The sequence below is a fragment of the Vespa velutina genome, chromosome 4 (assembly GCF_912470025.1).
Source record: "Vespa velutina chromosome 4, iVesVel2.1, whole genome shotgun sequence".
Classification (NCBI taxonomy): domain Eukaryota; kingdom Metazoa; phylum Arthropoda; class Insecta; order Hymenoptera; family Vespidae; genus Vespa; species Vespa velutina.
Genome location: NC_062191.1, coordinates 4,839,966 through 4,862,447, shown reverse-complemented (window position 1 = coordinate 4,862,447; position 22,482 = coordinate 4,839,966). Strand labels below are relative to the sequence as shown.

At 31.3% G+C, this 22,482-nt stretch overlaps 1 protein-coding gene across 4 annotated transcripts in view; it reads left to right on the top strand.

Moving 5' to 3' along the window:
- The window catches only part of LOC124948405 (homeobox protein abdominal-B-like), a 69,760-nt gene that overhangs the window by 11,768 nt on the left and 35,510 nt on the right, over positions 1-22,482 (top strand). Inside the window, exons 2-3 of one of the 4 annotated variants that reach the window (XM_047491975.1) lie at positions 3,708-3,773; positions 21,741-21,953. The gene's annotated coding sequence lies outside the window, so the exon portion shown is untranslated. Of the gene's footprint in view, positions 1-3,707; positions 3,774-20,443; positions 20,803-20,925; positions 21,101-21,687; positions 21,954-22,482 lie in introns of those variants that run through there. The other 3 variants (XM_047491976.1, XM_047491977.1, XM_047491978.1) reach the window with 3 other exon arrangements.

Sequence of the window (22,482 nt, the reverse complement as noted above, 5' to 3'; positions counted from 1 at the left end):
AATGCGACCTCTTTGAGATTGTCTTATATCGATCATTATTATCAAAGCAAGGATAAAGAAGTGTAGCTAGAAAGAAAGAAAGGAAGAATAAGAGAAGAAAAATGAAGGAAAAATAAAGCAAAAAAAAAAAAAAAGAAAAAAGAAAAACAAAAAAAGGAAATAAAAAGAAAAAAAAAACAAAAGAAAAGAAAGAAAGAAAAAGCTAAAAGGGGAAGGAAAAAAAAAGCAAAAGTAAAGTAAGTTACGTCTCAAGACAGGACGCGTTACGACTTTCGATTTATAACGTCACGCGAAGGGATGATTGCTTTCGTCTATGACGAGGAGAGTGTAGATTGGTGGAAAAGTCCGATGGAATGGTTAGAACGTTTTCAAGACGATCGTTAGATGCTGGAACAGATGAAAACGAATCTTATCAAGCAGCCGTCATCAAACTGATGGACCCATAATATTGAAGGAATTGCTAAACGAAAGAATATCTCTTTTCTTTTCTTTTCTTTTCTTTTCTTTTCTTTTCTTTTCTTTTCTTTTCTTTTCTTTTCATTTTCATTCTTTGACTTATCTAAATCCTTTTTCCTCTCTTTTTCTTTTTGTTTTATTTCTAGAATCAAAAGATTAAAATTTTTTGCTAAGAGCATCGTATGTTACGATATCAAAAAAAAAAAAAAAAAAAGAAAGAAAAAACAGAAAAACAAACAAACAATTACTCCAAAACTCGATAAATGCTCGAATATAATATCTCTTTAATTTAATTCATCGCTATTTTTCTACAATTTTCACAAATTTCCAAAATTTACAAGTAACCCTGTATAAAATTCACTTATTTATTTAGCTTTAATTTTGAATATTCGTCTTTGAGACTTGTTGATAAAAAAATAAATCATTTAGAAAAATTAACAAATCTTAATTAAATGTTAAACGTTAGTTATTAATATTTGATACGCAATACATTTTTGATATCTACTTTTTTTTATTAATTTGTTCTCTTTCGTTTCTTCCTTTCTTTTCTTTAATTTGTCATAAAACGACGAAATTAAATTTGACTTATTTGAACTGAGAACGATAAATTGGATTATATATTTTATAGAAAATTCATTGATCGATCTAGAAGCAATTATTTCGACAATTATATCAATATTTTTGTGAGATTAAAGCGATCCTTAAAGAGAAATATTTTACAAGTGATGGTTCTTCCCATCCGTCGGCCAACGAAGAAATGGCGTCGCTAGCGTCGCCTGAAAACGCATCATCGAAGAATAATGATGAAATCGGTGTAATTATTCGTTGTTAACGATTAGCAATTTCAATGAATATTAATATCAAATATATCTTATACGATAGAGACAAAGAGAGAGAGAGAGAGAGAGAGAGAGAGAGAGAGAGAGAGAGAGAGAGAGTATCGTTTATGAGAAACCCAATGTATTCTTTTCATTTGAAATAATTAATAAAATCGTTCGTTCATACAGCAATTTCCTTAATTACCATTAATCATATTAGCTGTTTATCTTGTTAATAAACGTCGACAGATATGTCGTAAATGATAAATAGAATGAATTTAAAATAGCATAAAATGCTAATAATTTTTTCTGAAAATAATTTTTCCAGAATATCCTGATAAATATATATTTAATTATGATTGTCCTTCGAACGTAGCGCGAAGAATGAACGAGTAACTTTAGTTTAGAAAAGAGGTATAGAAGAAAGATATAGTTTTCCAAGGTCATGAATGATATTTAACAATAGAAATGACTACGATCGTTCACGAAGAAGGCTTGTCCTTGGACAACGCCAAGAACCGTTTCTAAATGATGCCGTTTCTTTTTCTTCTTTTTTTTGCCTATGAAAAAATTTCTTTTCCGTCAATACTCCAATTTTTTGTCCCCCTTTCCCCCGCCTCTCACCCTTCCTCCCCCCTTTCCTACCACATAGGCGGTAACATCAAGAGTCGGAACTAATACGGAACGAAGGTTATGCGTTGTAAGGGTCATGCCTTTCTACGAAATCCTTCCTCTTTCCTTTTTCATTCATTTCTTATTCGCTATTGCGTTCAACTCGCGTAAAGACCGTCTCTCAGTTGTCGTTCTGTCGGCGTGTGTGACTGTCTAAGTTCTCCTATCTAATTCCACGTTTATTTATAATATATTAAAACGTCTATCTAAGATGTTTCATCGAATAAAATCGACGATAATTCGTTACGATACTCGATATCCGTCGGATGGATTCGTTTCATTGATTCCGACGGTGCCATCGTCAGAATATTATCAATCGTTTGCATTATTCGATAAGGTGAGAATTTATTATCATTAATATTTTTTAAAATGATATTCTTTGTAATTTTAAATAATATCATTTTAAATGATTTCGTTCATTTCTCGATCTTTCGATTTGAATTCGAGTATTTATTATAAATTGATTTATTCTATTTTCTTTTTTTGTTTTCCTTCATTGTTTTATCGTTTACTTGTCCTTCATAAAAATATTAAATATGTTCCTATATATTTATTTTTAAGAATGATTATGAAGAATTGCAAACATAGATATATAGAAATCGTACAGATAGATCGATTGAGAAAATTCTTTGATAAATACTTTTAATGAATTTCATTAATTTTCAAGTTTAAGAACGATCAGATAAAAACTTTATATTAAAATAAATCCTATATCAGCTATTAAGCATTAGCGAAATATCACGGAATATATTTATTTCGAATAATTTTTAAAAATATTCGATTAAATAGATATTTATTTAATAAAATAATATAAAACACGAACGATATATTATCACGATCTTTATACTACGATACATACATTTTTAACTTTAATAATTATTTAATTCATTCTTATTTAAAAAAATGTATAAGGGAGATATATCTTCACGATACATAAACATATGTATTTACCACGATATATTATATATTTTTGTACGCAATGTAAAATGTATTTATAGATAAGTTCTTTAATATAACATAAATGAAATATACAATGAATCAGGAAGTGAGTAAAAAGTATACTCATATATACGTACATACACACGCATAAACGTACATACATTCGTATCCGTGTTTACGAGGATATCCTAGCTGATCTAGCAATGCTTTTGACTTTCTCGACTCTATGCCATTAATAAACTTCACGCGTTTAGTCGAATATGAATAAGCTCGGTATATTATCGATGTAACGTTGCATTAGCGGTTAACAATGCCTTCGAGCGTCCGCAAATTGCGCTTCCGTGTTAACTCTTAGCGAGTCCTTCACGAATGTACCTATGTATGTACGTACATACGTTGTTTATCGCTCGTCAAAAGGGCACTAGCGTCGTCCTTGATTTATTGTTTTTATTTGTCCTACGATATCTAATACGACAATATTTCAATGGTAACGACCTAACCAACCAATCAGTCGTAGTTTCCTTCTCGTCAGATTCACATTGTGTAAGCCTCCAATTTCTCTTCGACGTAATTTCAACAAAAATATATACATACATATTAAATATAAACTATATATATATATATATATATATATTTATTTCATTTTATATTTTATTTATATCATTATACCGATTTAATTATTAAATAATTATTTATATATCCTACGCATATAATAGGTATATTAATAAATAAAATATATCTTGAATTTATTTTACTACAAATATAAACAAGAAATGCTTCAATCGATCTAACGAGATTATTATTATTATTATTGATTCGTAGGGCTCCTCATGCGGCGAAGAAGAATCGTCGCCATTGGTTCGCCACCTTTCCAACAACTTGTCGAAGGTAAAACAAGAATTTCGTAAATCTCTTTTATAAATTTTTACGTCTTAGTAACGAGCTATAACGAATATATATTTACTAAAACGATTTTTGATTTTTCTTTTTCTCCTTTTATATTCTTTTTTTTTTTTTTTTTATCATTACTTTCACCAGCTAAGATTTAACAACTATAGTCAATACTAAATTTCATTTTCGATGGCGAACACCTGGTCTTTCATTTTCTCTCTTTTCTTTTTCTTTTCTTCGAAATGTCGAATGAAAGCTTGTACTTACGTACTTGCGAGCGTGTGTTTTTACTTTTTCTTTCTTTCTTTCTTTCTCTTTTTTTTTTTTTTTCTTTTTTTTCTTTTCTTTCTTCTGAATAGAAGTCTCTCTTATAATTATGTTATTTTCTACGTAATTTTTATTCTTATCCTTCAACATAGTTCGTTGAAATAATCGTTTTTCGAATTATCTACTTTGTATGCTACTGGATTACTATAATTTTCTGTAAAGAGTACTCGTCGTAAGATCGTTCAAGATATTTTTCCTTAAATAACAAATCACCTTGTACTCGCCGTTATACTAAATTCCCTTCTCTTTCATGCTCCCTCTCTCTCTCTCTCTCTCTCTCTCTCTCTCTCTCTTTCTCTTTCTCTTTCTCTTTCTCTTTCTCTTTTGTCTATGTTTTAGAAACGTTCACCGTATATAAAACGTTTCACGTTTAAAACGTTTAATTTACTTATATCAGAAAAGTATATATATAAAATGTTTTCAAAATACGATTAAAGTTTTGTTACTTAATACGAAGCTCTCGATAATGATCATTGAGAATTTCGTTTAGATAGTTACTCAAAATCTAAAGAAGAAAAAAAAAAAAAAAAGAAAAATAGATGATATAAAAATGACATGTTATATGGAACAATTAGATAAATTATTTTACACGATAAAATGAAACGAATCGAGCCCCATAGACATTTATTTATTTTTAATATTTGACGATGATACTTATTAAATTTTATAGTAGATATAAATCCAATTGTATAATGAATTTTCCGTTAACAACTACGTACGAATAATTTAATAATGAAACTTAATTTTTTGCGTATGGCTTAGAGATAGATTGAAATAAAAAAAAAAAAGTTAAGTATCGTTTGAAATTGGATTATAATTTAATGCGTCTGTGTACTTTGTATACGTTGAGTTTAGTGGTCCGTAAAAGTACCGATATATACATAATTGATTATCCGTTAAATACGATGGACGGCGAAAAATCTCTAATGAGAGAGCCGAGATCAACAAATCTGGATCGTTTATATACTATACATATATGTAATTATACGCATAAGCTGGGATATGGATTGCTCATTGATGTCTAAGGGAAATCAATGAATGGTACACGTTGATTACAGATCGACGATGTTCGCGGCTTTAATAAATTTACTCTAATGTCTTTTTTATTGTCAACGTATTTCATGTTTATCGGAAGCGTTAGAGAGCGTACTTATTCGCGAACTTCTATAATGTTCAACATAGAATCGTAAAGTTGTCGCGCGTGACGTCTATTTTCACGAGACTTATTCTCTATTCCCCTTCTCCTCCTCCCACCTCCTCCTCCCCTGACTATCAACCATCTCACTGTATAATTATATATTTAGTAATAATCATACCGTTATACGTTTATGTAAGAGCTTCTCGATCTAGTCGTTTGGATGAATTTTAATGTAATTCAGTGTTCGATGTTTCTCTTTTCTTTTTTTTTTTTTTTTTTTTTAAAGGGGAACTGGGGGTAGGTCGGAGATAAAAAAAAAAAGAAAAAAAAGAAGGAAGCAAAAGTTTCATCTCTGCGCGAACAGTAATAGTGTCAATAGGAGAATATAAATATATATATATATAGGCATAAACGCGGAAACGGGCCGTTTAATATCGTCGAAGCAATTTTCAAAGTATCCTGACGAGTCGACGTTGGATTATTTATAGCCGCTCATATTATTCTCCCCGCGCTATGTTCATTAAATTAATCCTAGCTTCTTCCCAAACTCTAAGCCCACGTCGCATCGTATTAGCTATATCGAAGGTTATTACGAAACTCAATATATGTATATATATATATATATATATATACAGTTGCACTTTATGTACAGATGAACAATTTTATTATCTGCTTTGCCCTAAAACAATAGAGGATAGAGGGAATCGTCTTGAAGAGAAGGAGAAAAAAGATAATGTGGCTGTGTATTTTTATATATACAAAATAAAAATAATAAATAAATACATATATATATATATATGTTTTGCAATTAGATAAGTAGATAAATAAAAGACACACCTATTAAAAAATTATAATTGTTTTTTTTTTTTTTTTTTTATACGTGCAAGTCTTTATTAAAAGATACGAACTGTTGAAAATTTTTAATAACGAATGAACGATCGATTTCATATGAATTTTGATACTTTTCATACATATATATATATATATATATATATATATATATCCCAAAACTATTCTAACAATATCATAATCAATTCCCATCGATCTTGAAATTCGATAATTGGAAATGTATCGAGAGCGAGGAGTCACGATCTGACTTTGTAATAAATCAGTAAACTTGAAGCTCCGCGACACGCAAGTCGTAATATTTAAGTTAATGGCTCGGTATAATAAAGTTAATGGCTTTATGATAGCCATTCGAGGGACAAGCAGAACGATGCATGTGCCGTACCTGACTGCTAATGAATACGATCTGTGAGTATCCGTTCATCCAAATCTTTAACATCCTTTTTTTATTTTATTTTTTTTTGTTTTTTCAATGATCATCGATCATCATCGAATATAATTCATATTATTCTTATGACAAATTCAAATCCTAAAGTATTTCAGGAAATTTTCACATTTCTCTGATATCAAAAGAAACATATCAAATAACGAAATATATTTTTAATCGATTTAATTTACTCATCATTAGATTTAAAAAATTGCCCATATCTATCTTTATTATCGTTTTATAAGATGATAAGGATGAAGAAGAGTACTCTCTCTCTCTCACTCTCTCTCTTTCTCTCTTTCTCTCTTTCTTGTACACGTTATCATAATATCTGTAATTATTGACTTTATTGGATAGATAGATAAAATTTTTCCTTTAACATTTTTCTTTTTCTTATCATATAAATACATTACATTCGCCATTGGCAATTTGAAGAAATCCTTTGATTTAATACGAAAACGATTTATCCTCACTATTATTTTAATGAAATCGAATATATTCATCGGCTTTTATCATGAAGTTAAATCATTTAGATAATCTCTGGTTTTGCATATTAGATCTCGTATCTCTTGCAATGCTTTTAACTTTGTCCTTTTTCGAACGAGTACGTGTAAAAGAGAGAAAGGAAGAGAGAAACAGAGAGAGAGAGAGAGAGAGAGAGAGAGAGAGAAAGAGAGAGAGAAAGAGAGAAAGAGAGAGAGAGAGTACTCTCCTTCATCTTTATCACCTTATAAAACGAAGATCTTTCGCGAGCAGGCGTAAATAATGGACCGTCGGCACTCGACACTCTCGAAACGCTCTTGCCAATGTGCTGCTAACGGACACCACGCATATCGTGCGAGACGCGGAACGAAATTGCATTTTGCTCTCTCTCTCTCTCTCTCTCTCTCTTTCTCTCTCTCTGTATCTTTCTCATATGTTTTGTATGTAGCCATGGACACGCGTGTTCTTCGTACGTTTCTCACCTTTTATGCAAGTTTTTAACCCACTTTCGTTCCCTTTTTTTCGTCAAACTCGCCGTCTTTCAAAACGTAAATTAACTTTTATATTTATTTTTGATTGCTCATTGTACTTTAACACGTCAGGTTTAACACACGAGTTACGTTTCTTTATGCGTTTAGAGTTGAAATGCATTCGGGGTGATTCTTTAATCGTTAAAAATAATAATTCTTCACTTGTACTTACGGCTAAGGAATTGTATTTCTACGATATAATTTGTCAAGTTCGCGATCGTTTTGAAAATATTTTCATATATGTCGGATGTTGTGTTTCTATTTTTAATAGTATGATTTTTTCTTATTTTTTCTTTTTTTTTTTTTCTTTTCTTTTCTTTTCTAATTAAATAAGTAGATATATAGTCGAACGATATGTATCGTCGTTGTTTCGAATTGGTATCGTGATGTATAAGAATGGCAACCGAACGAAGCAGAATTTCGTTTTTTAAAGTAGAAAATTGGCGTGGGCGATATATCAAAGAGGGTAAGAATATATGACGGCATTGTGAAACTCCGGCAGACTCGCAAGCGAAACTTTGCGGAGAAAGAAGATGAGAATGGAAAGTAGACTGTGGATGGAGACAAAGATAGAATGAGAAATGGAGTGAGAGAAAGAAAGAGAGAAAGAGAGTAAGAGAAAGAGAGAGGGAGAGAGAGAGAGAGAGAGAAAGAGAGAGAAAGGAGAAGGAGTAGAATACCGTGCAGAAAGGATATCAGACACAGTGGGATTTTATATGAGCCTCGGGATTCGAAATGAGGATTTACGATCGGTCCTCCTCGGCGAAAAAGAAACATTGTTTCAAATAAGACATCTTTCCTTGTATCTTTCGAGCATCCTTTTCTCTCTATGCTCTTCGAAAAGATCTCAAATGGGATAGACTTTTTAATCGAGAGGACATTAAAAATATACAACAAAAGCAAAAAAAAAAAAAGAGAAACAAAAGTCATATGGGAGATTTTTTTATTCATCTTTCATATATACACACATACACACACATATATATATATATAGACTATATTGAAGCGTACATTTCGAATTTCGTATAAAAATTAAAAAAAAAAAAATAATGTACATATTATAGTTAAATATTATAGTTATATTATCTTATCTTGTATAGAATATAGATTAACTTAGAGAATTAGGTATAGAGATAAAGATAAATATATGTCAAGAGAAAGAGAGAAAAAGAAAAAGAAAGAGAAAGAAAGAGAGAGAGAGAGAGAGAGAGAGAGAGAGAGACGTATTCGTTTAGAAACATCATTGACTGTATCGTTTGATTAGAGATACAAGATGGCGTGATGCATTAATGATGCCTTTGATGAGAAAAGTTTTCATTACGTTTAGCCATTTAAAATTAAAACAATCTACCCGTCTACCTTGTTCCATCTCGTAGTTTCTTACCCTCTGGGATTCTTGTCTTAGCGGCTTCACGCCCTCTCTCTCTCTCTCTCTCTCTCTCTCTCTCTCTCTCTTTCTTTCTCTCTCTCTCTTCATCTGTCTTTCTTCTTTCTCTCTGGAGCACTAGCCTTCATCCGTAGTCTCCACCCATCGAACGTATACCTACTACTACCTACTAGCTTAGCTAACTAACAGAGCAGCGGCCATGTTTTCTTCCCTACCTTTTGAGTTACGGGGTAGAAAAGATCGAAGTAGAAATTTCATTTCAATAAAAAGAATAGATCTCGTTAAGGTCTATCTATAGATTGGTTAGATTTTATATATATATATATATATATAATTTTTTTTTTAGATTTTTATACATCTTTATTAAGGATTAATCGATAAATTTTATTCTTTGAGAAAATTTTTAATCATAATTTTGTACATTTTTCTTTTTTCTTTTTTCTTTCTTTTTCGACTTATTTCTATCCCTTCAGAATATTCGTTAAGGGTTAATAAAGTGACGCATCGAAATGATTATTCCATTAATTAATATGTGATTCATTCAAAATATTTTTTATTCTCGAATTGATCGATTGAATTATTTAGAAAATATTGAAATATATTTCAGATTAAAGTTTTCATATAGTAGGGCAACAGCGTCGGCGCTTAAGTCTCGTTCTCGGCATTTATTGATCCGTCCGTGGAAAAGGCCGGAGGGTTGGCTTTAGAACATTCGAGGGGTAGTTGCAGCCCCAGGTCGCATCGACCTTACTTCCTATTGGCTAACAGCTGAGCAAGATGGCTACCTAGTAGCCACGTACCGGAAACGTGACGACTTCGTTCCAGTCTTGCGAAGCTTTTCCTTACCTTTTTTCTTTCTTTTTTTTCCTCTCTCTTTTTCTTTTCCCTCTCTTTCCTCCAGCCCCTCCTCCCTCTCCCCGCCATCCTTTATCCATCCTTCTCTATTCCTTCGTGAAACTCAAGAAACGAGCCGAGCCCTACGGAACGAACGGTTGAAGGAACGAGTCCACACCTTTACGCATCCCCTCTTCCTGACCTCTTCTCCACTTTTTTGCAAAATTTATTACAGCGATATATTCGCATCCATTAGATAGCTCACTTTTTTTTTTTTTTCATCGTACATCTCCCGAAGACTCCCACGTAGACTTCTTTTCTTTTCCTTTCCTTTCCTTTCCTCTTTCCTTTCCTCTTTCCTTCCATCTTTCTCTCTCTCTCTCTCTCTCTCTCTCTCTCTCTCCCCTACTCTCTCTCTTTCTTGAAGTGCATCCATCCGTGTTACTCTTTATTGAGTTTTATGGATTTTTCGAACGTTCATCGAAATACGTGGTCCGTCAGGAAAAGTAATGAGATTGATTTTATTCAAGGAGAACTTATATTACAAGTTAGCGACTATGTGTGTATGTGTGTGTGTGTGTGTGTGTGCGTGTGTTGGCGAAAGGTGTGATTCTATGTATGCGTGTGTATGCATATGTGTGGATATGTTTCTTTTTGTTTTTAAAGATTGAAACGATTTTTTTTAAATTAGCATAGAAATTGAAATGAAATTTATTGACTAACATCCTTCGTAATTTTCTAAGGTAATAAGGTTATTAAGATAATTTTTTAATAATACCATCCTGAATTATAAGGAAAGAAAACAAAAAAGAAATATCAACGATGATAAAATTTGTGAGTAATAATGGTCTCTTTAGAATTATTATTTTTTCAGATATATATATATATATATATATACATGTATGTATAATTCGTAATGTTTCTTCGAGATTCGTTGATTCTTCTCAACGGGAGGGACGGAGGAGTTCTTCGTTCGTGTCTACCTGAAGCTCCGGAGAACCTGTTTCTCCTTGATTATAGGTACATGAATTCCTCCACCATCTTGGGAGCCTTCTCAGAATCTCGATTCCATTCGTGATCGAAAAAGCGAACGTTGTCCTTTACCATGTTAACTTTACCACCGTGCGGAATCGAAATAAGCCGAGAGAGATTGAGTAATTACGGAATGCGAATAAAAAGCAAACTTTACGGAAAGTTTTTATTACATGATCATTATTAACCGATTACATGGAAAAATGTCATGGAAAAGTGTCATGGAAAAGGGCTTGAGTTAGAATTGTCATTGGGAAAGGTACGAAAAGTTTTTCCGTCGCTAAAAATGAACAATTCAAAATATCGTTCGTTTAGCTTGGGATCGTCGAAATTTATTATTTATTAAAGCTATCGTTAATTAAGTATTAAAAAAAAAAAAAAAAAAACAAAAGAAAAAAAAAGAAAAGAAAAAAGAAGAAAAAGAAAAATGAAAAATAACTAAAACTAACCAACTAACTAATTTCATTCTCTTCGATAATGATCATCATTTCATTCGTCTTTCTGTCGCTTAATTAAATTTTCATTAACGAATTTATCACAAACGTATCTATTCGTTACATTATCGTGTCGATTAGTTATCGAACCGTTAATTGAATCGTGTAACTCTCGATAATGAATTGTCTAATAAGTTCAAAAGAAATATTATCGTTCGTGAAAATCGCGAAAAAGGGTAAGCAAAAGACAGAGTGATAGTATATGGAATAAACCTCGTCATAAACTCCTCGTACGATCGTAATGTAAGTTTACGCGTATGCGTTCGTAAGTAAGTAAGTAAGTACGACGAGTTGCTCGTCCGCAATTATGCCTGGCGGACATTGCGAATAAAAGCTGAGTATGAGTTTCTTAACGTGTTCTTTCGCGTCCTTACGTGTTTGACCCCGCCTAATTCGCAATACTCGCGATTGATGGACTACCGTGGTTCCGCGATTTATCTATCAATTATGAGCCTACCGGATCGTAACCAGTTCTCTTTACTCTTAACGAGCGTACTTTAACACGAACGCCTTCCTTCGACCGTTACTTCGTCTTATCGTTTCATTTTTTTTTTCTTTCTTTCATTCTTTGTCTCTCTCTCTCTCTCTCTCTCTCTCTCTCTCTTTCTCTCTCTCTCTTTATCTATATATTTTTCTCTCTTCTTTTCTCTTGCTCACATACTCGATTGGTCTTCCAACTGTAAATTGGATTTAAAGTTAAAGAGAAAGAAAGAGAGAGAGAGAAAGAGAGAGAGAGAGAGAGAGAGAGAGAGAGAGACGAAGATATTCTCTCACGATCGATGGAACGAATAACCAAGGAAACAGTTATCTCGATAATTCCACCAGGAGAATGTTCGAGGTAGAGCAAGTTTATTAACGTTATAGCATTTCAACGAATGAATTAGTTTCTTATTTTTCCTTTTTCTTTTTCTCTTCTTTTCTTTTGTTTTCTTCTTTTTTTTTTTTTTTTTTCTTTATCTTCATAATCCCCAATGAGATTTCGAGATTCTTAAAGTTTCCGTAGTCTTGCCGGGTCAAGGTTAAATTCGTATTTAACAATATAAACACATATCCCTGCTATGTGTTATAAATTGATGACCTTTAATTTCTCCATTTAACTTGGATGTTAATTTAAATTTATCTCTTTTTCTCTTTTTTGTTTTTTGCTTTTTTGTTGGTTTTTTTTTTTTTTTGTTTTTTCTTTTGCTTTCTTTTTGTTTGATCAATTGAAAAGATATTTTTCAAAGGTATAATCAAAAGATATTTCGTTAAAGTTTAATGAAAAAGGAAAAGAAGAGGGTTGTTAAAGACGTTGGTTATTTTATATCTGGCGAATGTTAGAAAAGGTAAAAGGGTGGTGGAACTTGGATAGTAGTGACTCGACTGCAAAAGGAGAGAGAGAGAGAGAGAGAGAGAGAGAGAGAGAGAGAGAGACAGACAGAGAAAGAGAGGAGAGAAGAGGTTGAGATGGTTTGGCCTCCGGAGGCCGCGGTCGATACTGCGTCTCTCTACGTGGAAGGCAGTGTTGCCACTGAGTTTCCATGGAATTTACACTTTCTTAGCGAACGCAAAACTCCTTCTTGCGACTTTATACATATAGCAGACATTTATCATAATATCCTTGAAATTAATCTATATAAATTTTTTCGCGTTAAAATTAATAATAATTTTCTTGTCTTCTTCTTCTTCTTCTTCTTCTTCTTCTTTTTTCTTTGTTTTCTTTTTATTTTTTTTTTATTTTTTATTTTTTTTTTTTTTTTTTAAACAAGATCGCCATTGCAAACTTTCTTTTTCTCTTTCTTTTCCTCTCTTTACGAATATATATTTTATCTTTATTATAAGTTATAATTGGCGATTCTATATGCGTTAATAAGGTTTAAATAACGTATGTGTGCCGTTATATAATAATTCCATTGTATCGTTGTTGATAAATTTACGAGATGTAAAAAAATTGTAGGTTATAACAATCTTTTATTTATTTATTTTGTTTTTTTTTTTTTTTTTTTTTTTTTTTTTTTTTTTTTTTTTTTCTTTTTTCTTTTTTTTTTTTCTTATTATTATCTCATAATCATGCATTTTTTTCGTGCAGTTTTTAATAAGAGAACAACGTTGAAAGAGAAAATTTTCTTTAAAATTTTGTGAGAATAGTAATCATAAAAGATGATCTATTTTAGTGATCTAGTTCTGCGTACATACAACGGAAGGGTTTCGAAGGAATTTCGCGATCCCTTTTTTTTTTACATTCTACCCCGATTAGTCGTTGAAGGACACAGAAAGGGAAACCATTGTAACGAATCGTTAGGGTAGAAACATCGTTCCGTTTATAAGAAAGGGACACATCTCCTTGCTTCTTTTATTTTATTTTTTCTTCTCTCTCTCTCTTTCTTTGTTTTTTTTTTCTTTTTTTTTTCACGACCTTGGTACAGTGAAATCTATTCGGTAAGTAAAATATTTGCGGATGAAGGTTTATGAGAATATAGCGTTTAAACGCTACGACTGAGGAAAAGCGGGTGATCGTTTTATAACGACAAATGGGATTTCATAGTTGCAACGTTTTGCGTTTGTACAAAGAGGAAATGAGAAATGACGACACCGACGTAACAGCTCGTTAACATTTATTTAGAACGTCGAATATTTTTCTTTACCGTTAAAGACACATGTAACACTTATTCGCACTTATATTTTCTATTTCGTTTGAACGTTAATCGTTCTGACAAATTCTTTTTCTATAATCATTCACGTGGAATTATTTATTGTACGAAACGTGACGTAATCACTTTTGCCACCTTTATATACATATATATATATATATGTATATATAATATATATATAGATTTATATTCTCGAAAAGTTTATTAATAAAAATAAAGTCTGATATGTTTTTGAAAATGTATGAAGTTATGATTATGATTTTATAAAAAGAATACTTTTATAGATATAGATAAAAAGTAGATAAGTAGATGATAAAAATTAACCGGACGTTTGGTCCAGTTATTATTGAGAATATTTAAATATAAAATTTCAATCGATATTATAAGAAGAAAAATAAAGTGTAGTTAAGTAATTTAACTTAATTGTCTTAAGCTAAATATCTCTTGGATCTAAGATTCGTTCAAAGTTATTCGAAGAAGGTAAATCCGTCGGTCGAGAAAGAGAAGCACGTGCTTTCGCTCGTTCACTCTCGATTTCATTGTGTTTTTATTGCGCCTCTTAAATTCGCATTTATGAGCTCTTATGTTCTCCCCCGCCTTCCTACCGTGCGGCTCTTCACCTTGCCGCTGTGTCGTCTCGTGCTGGACGACGTAACACCGACATCGTGGACCGAATAACATGCACGGAGAGGGCCTCTTTACGTTAAGCCACGTACATGCTACCTTCTTTCTTGCAAACTGATCCTAACGTGAATCGTCACTATCGTTCTCACACTGACACTTAAGGAGTAACACTTTAATGGTACTTTAATATCGATTTCGTCAAACTTCGAAGAGCTTTCTTTTTCTACTTAATATAATACTAAAAAAGAAAAAAAAAAAAACTAAAAAAAAAAAAAAAAAACTAAAATACTCACTGTACATAAAAATCAAGAATATTATGAAAGTTTGAAAATTCTTCTGTTAAATCTCGAAATTATCCTATACTTATATATAAATATAAATTTATAATATACATATTAAATATATATTATACATTATGATATGCATATAGATATGTCATAATTATTATATATAATATAAATGAAAATTATATGGCAAAATAATATATTTTTTTTATATAGACAGAAAATATTTCTACGATAATTTTGAAGAATTTTCATTTATCGAAGTATCATGCTTCTTTCGTGAAATTTTTGAAACTCTTAGGTTACCTTAAGAAAAAAAAAAAAAAAAAAAAAAAAAAAAAAAAAAAAAGAAAAAAAAACGAAAGAAAAGAAAAAGAAAAAAGAATTAGCTAATATGGTAAAAAATTTTTTTTTTATTGCTTTCCAAAATTCGAATCCATTAATTTTTCTTTTATTTCGAGAATTCTCAAAAATGTCGGAATAGTCGAGTAGCTTGATCTTTTAAACATATCGCGATAAACATGTTAAATATTTTTATCGTTTTCTCGAAAGGATACCGCCTCAGGTTGGTAAGAATTACGAAGGAGTTTTAATTAACAATCATCTTTCTTCGGCGGAACGAAAATCGACAAACGTGATAGTCGTGAATAGATGGGAGAAACGAGATTCGATGATAATTTCTACGATTGGCCAATTCGAGCTTCGTCTTGTGATTTTAGGTCCAACCCACGACATCTTAATAGCTTACCATCTCATCCTTCGGGATCGCCATCATGGCCGGGCTCGTTTTCTTAACTTCCATTTGATTCTCCTTTTTCTTTGTTCTTTTTTTTTATTCTCTTTGCTTTTTTTCTTTTCTTTTCTTTTTTTTTTTCTTTGTATTACATCGAAAATCATCATGATTTTGAAAATATAGATTATAATTCGTTTCGTTAGAATATTCGTCCCTTATAAATAATTTCTTGGAATGTAATCAAACACGTATAACAATAAACAATTCATGCATATATATATTTCAATGATTCAAATAAAAATATTTTATATATAGAAAAATTTTTATATATAAAAATATATAATAATAAATATATCATTTATATGTATATATATATATATATATATATATATATATATATAAAATTGTTATATAGCAGTATAAATATATATTTATAAATAATATATTATATTAATTAATATATAAAAGATACGATATAGATCTTATGATCTATTCGTTTATGATGATTTAATATACTCTAGATAGACATTAGAGATATTGTATGTATGTATTTACATACATATATAGATTGAAAACTAACTTCTTACAACGTTCTCACGTCTGTCTATATACGATGTGTTTTACGTTTATTAGTTTATAGCAGATATCATAGAGTATGCAGGCAGTTAGGCTCAAATAGGATGACCATTGTGGACTTAAATGGCCCAAGCTGGGTTTGTAAAGTTGTAATTTATCGTTCATCATCATTAACGAAACAAATTCTGTCGGTATACAAAGTTCTAAGCAAGAAAAAGGGCCAATGAATTTATAGCCTTTAGAAATGAAATCATAAAACGCTTTTGTACGCACACGGAGATATATATATATATATATATATATATATATATATATATATATTTATATATATATATATTTAAAGGACAACACGGGTTCTTTTTTCGTACGTTCCAAATCCTTTCGAAATTTTTTTTCAATTGATTCGTTAATTATCTTTCATATCGTTGTTATTCGATATTTTCTTTTTCTTTCTTTCTTTCTTCCTTTTTTTTTTTACATTTTGCTCTTTTATTCGAACTCAATAAATAATTTGTATTCTTCTAGATTATATTTACAATGATATAACGAAAAAGATCAATTATATAAAATATATCTGATACATTAATTTTTATATATTTTTATCATTTTAATGTAAAAAAAAATTCGAACGTTCATGAATGATTAATTTTTGCCCTTAATAAAATTGTCGACGTTTTTTTTTTTTTTTTTTTTTTTTTTTTTTTAAAAAATTGATTTTTTTTCTTTTGCTCAATCCTTTTTTTTCACTTAAAAAAAAAAAATATTGTTTCTAAACTTTGCTATGAATTAAGAAATTGCGTAATTTATGTTCTTTTTTAAAGACTTCTACGAGGAATCTTTTTTGTTTCTTTATTAAAATCGACGTAATCGTGAGCAAACAATGAATTTGAACTTGCGTTGAAGATAAAAGGTATTTCAAGTTTTTATTTTCTAAGAGTAAAACAATATCGTCATCGATACGTTAATCAAAGATAAACTTCTTTTTGATCAACGAGCGGTCGAAGGATAGAGTGATCAAATATCGATTAGAAAATCGATAAAGTCGGCAAGGACGTTTGATGCATTTCGATCAAGTAATGGCCACTTAACGTATAATATTAGATTTTTATTTATTATTGTCACGTTACAGAGAAGAAATGAAGTATTATCGTTGATGGAGTATTTTAACGTAATATTTTTTAATATACTTAATTTTATATTTATCACGTAATTGAATTCATACTAGATAATTAAAAATGTTGAATCGTAAACGAATAATTATTCTTTCTTTTTGTACTCAAGTATTTGATGATAATATTAATATTTTTATAATGATCGTTGAAAGTATGGATATATGAGTGTATATATATTCTTAAAATTTTTCATTCTTTAACTTAAAAAAGTACTCTAAATTTATTATTCTGATATACATATCTGAAGAAATATAAAAAAAAAAAAAAGAAAAAGAAAAAGAAAGAATTATACATGTGTATATTAAATTCTATTTAATATACTATACTATATTTTAAATTATGAATTTATTTATACTTATATCTAGTTATAAAATATAGAATGGTACTATCTGCTTCAATCAAGAATATTTTCAAGAGTATTTTGAGTAATATAAAAAATTGCAAAAATTGCATTTATAATTGAAAGGAGAAAATTCGCGGAACTAAAAGAGGCTTTATCAGTTAAGATGATCGTTAAGGTCGAGGTGCAATTCGGGTTCGTAAAGGATTTAGGCTCGACGTAATTTGTACTTACCTAGCCTAAGGATTTGCCTGAAGATCCCAGAATCACGAGGCTCGCAATCAGATCTAATGTAGTCGACGATGAAAGCATTTTATTATGTTTTATCGCCTAACCTAAGACCGTCGTAATCTTGATAAAAGCTAACCTTCGTCCAATTGTTCAGTTTATAGATCGTTGAAATAAAAAGAGAAGAACATTTTTTTTTTCACAAATTCATAATAGCGTGTAAATATTAATGAATTTTATTTTTTAATTTATGGACATATATGTAACCAGCAATTAAAGAAAAATTATTATTATTAAGATAATTAATTTTTTATAACTTCATGTAATTTAAGTCATACATTTAGATATTTCTATTTCTTCATCATTGTTATTGTTAATTTATATTCGAAATTTTTTTTTTTTATGATTTTTAAGTATAATTTATACTAAGTATATGATATAATTATATTAGTACAAGGTGAATTAAATGTTGATTTTAATCCCTAAGTGATTCTAAAATTTGATTATTCCTTTTCGAGACTTTTTAGACTTATAATTTTTCAACCTAGCCTTGTAGTTATGCAATATGAAAAAAAAAAATCATTATCTTAAAAAGTCTCGAAAAAGAGTGAAAATTAATTTTTACAATTATCTAAGAAACTTTTGATCCATTTGAAAACTTTTGATTCATCTAAGAACTTTCAGACTATCCAGAAACTTTTGGCTTATCATGTATAAGTAATGCCATAACTTTCGCGTGATATAATTTTTTTGTGGACATAAAAAAAAAAAAAAAAGAAAAAAAAGAATTAGATTAGATAGACAATTGAATCAGATAGATCTTGTCTATGAATGGATCTGATGAAATAGAAAAAAAAAAAAAAAAAGAAACCATTAAAATAAACGAAAACATTGATACTGATATTTCTTTATAGATATATATGTATATGCATATATATTTTTTTTTTCTCTTTTTTTTTTTTTAGAGTTTCTTTAGAGTTTTTTTAGAGTAAATATCTATGAGAACAATCTTGGTAAAAGCTTCCCATTATAAAGTGTATATCGTAGGATCGTAGAAGTGTAGATAGTCGTCGGTCTTTCTTGTTGTCGTTGGTGCCATTAAAATACCGAGAAAGATTCCCTCCTTGCAAACCGATTTACTTGCCTATTTTTATCCATTTCCCTGGCATTTCCTCGGTTGCGTACGGTCGGCTAAAGGGTAGCTGAAAGGACAATGTGCCATGGAGGCTGCTTCATCGATCGTTTCAAACGCGAATCGCAGTAAAACCTTCGTCGTCTTTCACGATTGCAACTAAGCTGTAAATTCTTCCGATAACGTTATTCTACTTTCTCTCTTTCTCTCTTTCCCTCTCTCTCTCTCTCTCTCTCTCTCTCTCTCTCTCTGTCTCTCTCTTTCTTATCCCTTATTTCTTAGAGCAAGATAAAATTTAAAGCTGATTAGAATTTTTGCTGAAAATTTCGATTTCACTTCGTGGATCATAAAAATTCAAGAAAAATTTTACAATTCTTATTGTTCCCTCGATATAAAATGTATTTGAAATTTGAGGATTTATTTCGATGTGTCTTTTATTATTTGGACAATAAACTATGGCAATACATGGTTTGATTTTATTTTCTCGTTGGACATTTTTCATTAGGATTATGTGAAATATCTACGAGTTAGATAAAGAAGAAAATATCGTGAACAAACTAAAACAATTCTTTCCAATCGACTCGCTACGATGCCAATGATCGTAATGGCGACGGCAATGATGATTATAATGATGATAATGACGATGATGATGATGATGATGATGATGATGATGATGATGATGATGATGATGATGATGATGATGATGATGATGATGATGATAATGATGATAGCGGATAATGAGTGGTCTCCAGGATTGTGTGGTAACGTAGCAAGAAATAGAGGTAGCTTGCTTGGTTAATACCACAAGGAATGATGTCCAAGTCAAGAGTTAAACGTTTCCGAGAGACAAGAGAGTTCGATCTTTGACGGAGCATTGTTTCATATTTACAGGAGAGCCTTTAAAGCGAAGAAATGGCCGTAGCAAAAAGGCGTCTAGTGTCTCAATTAGTGTCTTCTCTCTTCGACTACGTTCGCGTCTTCATTCGAGTTTTACTGTCCGTGGAGTTGTACTACAGTTTTCTACTACTCCATTGCCCTTCGCATACTAAAGTAATATCTCGTTCTAGATATAGATTTTTCAAAATAAAACAAAAGAATCATTTTCACAAAATCGAATGTCGCTTATCCATTTATTCTTTAATTTTATTACCAATATGAAAAAAAAAAAAAAAAACTCTTCAAAAGATATTCTGATATGTAGTACTGAATGATTTTTGTCTTTTTTTTTGTCTTTCTTTTATTTCATTCTTTCTTTTTTTTTTTTTTTTTTTTTTTTTTTTTTTTTTTTTTTTTTTGAATGATTCATCCTACAAAGACAATACCATATAATAACGTAAGATAAATTAAACTCGATCGATTTTATTTCAAGAAAATGTTCTTTCGAAAGTTTTCAATGTCGAAAGATAAGGAAGGATAGAAAAAGAGACAGAAGAGAGTGAATTAGCAAAGGGTGAAGGTATAGAGAGACAGAAAGATAGGTAGATAGAGAGCAAAAGAGAAGAAGAAGATGAAGAAGAAAGAGAACAAGTAGAAGATGAAGAAGAAAGAGAACAAGCAGTTCGCATAGGATCTGTCATCAAGAGGAGCCGGCATTTTACAAAGTATAAAGCCAAAGCATATTGCCTGCAGGTGCTACACAGAAGGCAGTCCGCAGGTAGATACGGTGGGCGCCTGATTGGCTTGGCTCGCTCGGGTTCCATCCTACGGTTTTGCGACGGTGCTGTACGAGGCAAAGAGAGGCGGTCGTTGTTACGTGTCGTTCACAACAACTCGTCTCGCGGCGCCTTGCTCTGCTACCTTTGCTAGAAGGTACAACGATTGTGTGTATGTGTGCGTGTGTATGTGTGTGTCTGTGTGTGTGCGCGCGTGTATGTGCGTATATGTATGTCCGTAAGAGAAAAAAAAAAGAAAAAGAGAAAGAGAGAAAGAGAAAGAGAGAAAGAGAAAGAGAGAAAGAGAGAAAGAGAGAAAGAGAGAGAGAGAGAGAGAAAGAGAGAGAAGGGTATAGTCGCGGAGTCTAGTAAATCCTGTCGAGCGTTCTAACTATCGACTCTCGTCTTTTCGCATAGTCAAGCTACCGAGAGAGCTTTGGCAAAGAGCAACCGAGGTAACTTCTTACCCGAGAAACCGTCGTGTATTTCCGTTCCGTTCACCAGTCCGCTTAGTACGCTTCCGAGCGAATCGCCGACGACACCACGCGACGCCGTCGACTTCTATTTCTTCTCGGTCCGGTCCTTCCAACCATAGTTCTCAAAGTTCTTCCTTCGTAATAGTGTCGTTGAATCGTACTCAGTGAAATTCGATCGTACTTGTCGATTAATAAAGAAAAAGAAAGAAAGAGAGAGAGAGAGAGAGAGAGAGAGAAAGAGAGAGGGAAAGAGAGAGAGAGAGAGAGAGAGAGAGAGAGAGAGGAGAGTACCCAAAAATTCTCAGTTAAGATATTCAATTCGATCATTCGGGTAGACATATTTTTCTTTTCTTTTCTTTTCTTTTCTTTTCTTTTTTTTTCTTTTTTTTAATTTTCTTTCATTCGTTTTTTTCTTCTTCCTTCGTATCACACTTTTCTTCCACTTCTTTCTTTTTTTCTTCCTCCAACCTTTATCCGTATAAATATGAAAGAGACACCAAGACTGAGGATTGATCCTTGAAAAACGCGAAATTCGAGCGTGCAATCAACAAATCCGATGTCCCTAGCGGCTGTGTCCTTCGTTGAAGGAGATATCAAGTTTCATCGGGTGCTGTTCCAGTTGCCGAAAAGAGGAAAGACATGGACTAGCTTGGAAAACGACGACCCTTCTAATGGAAAAGGGCAACAACCCCTGTTTCCGGTCATCTTCTTTTACCTTTTATTCTACTATCGGAAGTCGCTAAAACGCAACTCTACACCACGAGTTAGCCAGCGTGCCGTTGCGCAGCGACCTCTACGTCCTCCTCCTCATCCTATTCTTCGTAGCCGCAAGGTGAGTCTTCCTTTTTGTTTTTTTTACACATACTATATATATATATATATATATATATATATATATATAAATATATATATAACAGGTATTATAGGTATCTATGTACTTATATGCACATATGTGACATGTGTTAACAATGAATTCAACGTGCCCACCATACTTTTTCGACAATTCGAAACGGACCTCGCGAATTTGCACGACTTACTTTTATGTGAATTTTATCGTTTCCTTCGAAGGGATAAAAAGATCTCCTGCGCATTTCCCCTGCGCTTTTCCTTCTAGCTGGATTCTCGATCGTTTAACTTTTTCAACCAATTCGAGCCGATCTGTTATAATATTTACGATCTATTCAATTTCACCGACGGGATAGATATTTGAACGAATTTTTTTTTCTTTTCTTTTCTTTTCTTTTCTTTTTTTTTCTTTTTTTTTTCTTACGCTTTCGATCGTCATAACTTAATTGTTTTTAAAATTTCGTTAAAGGATATAGAAAAAAAAAAAAAAAAGAAAAAACATTTTCGCATTCGCG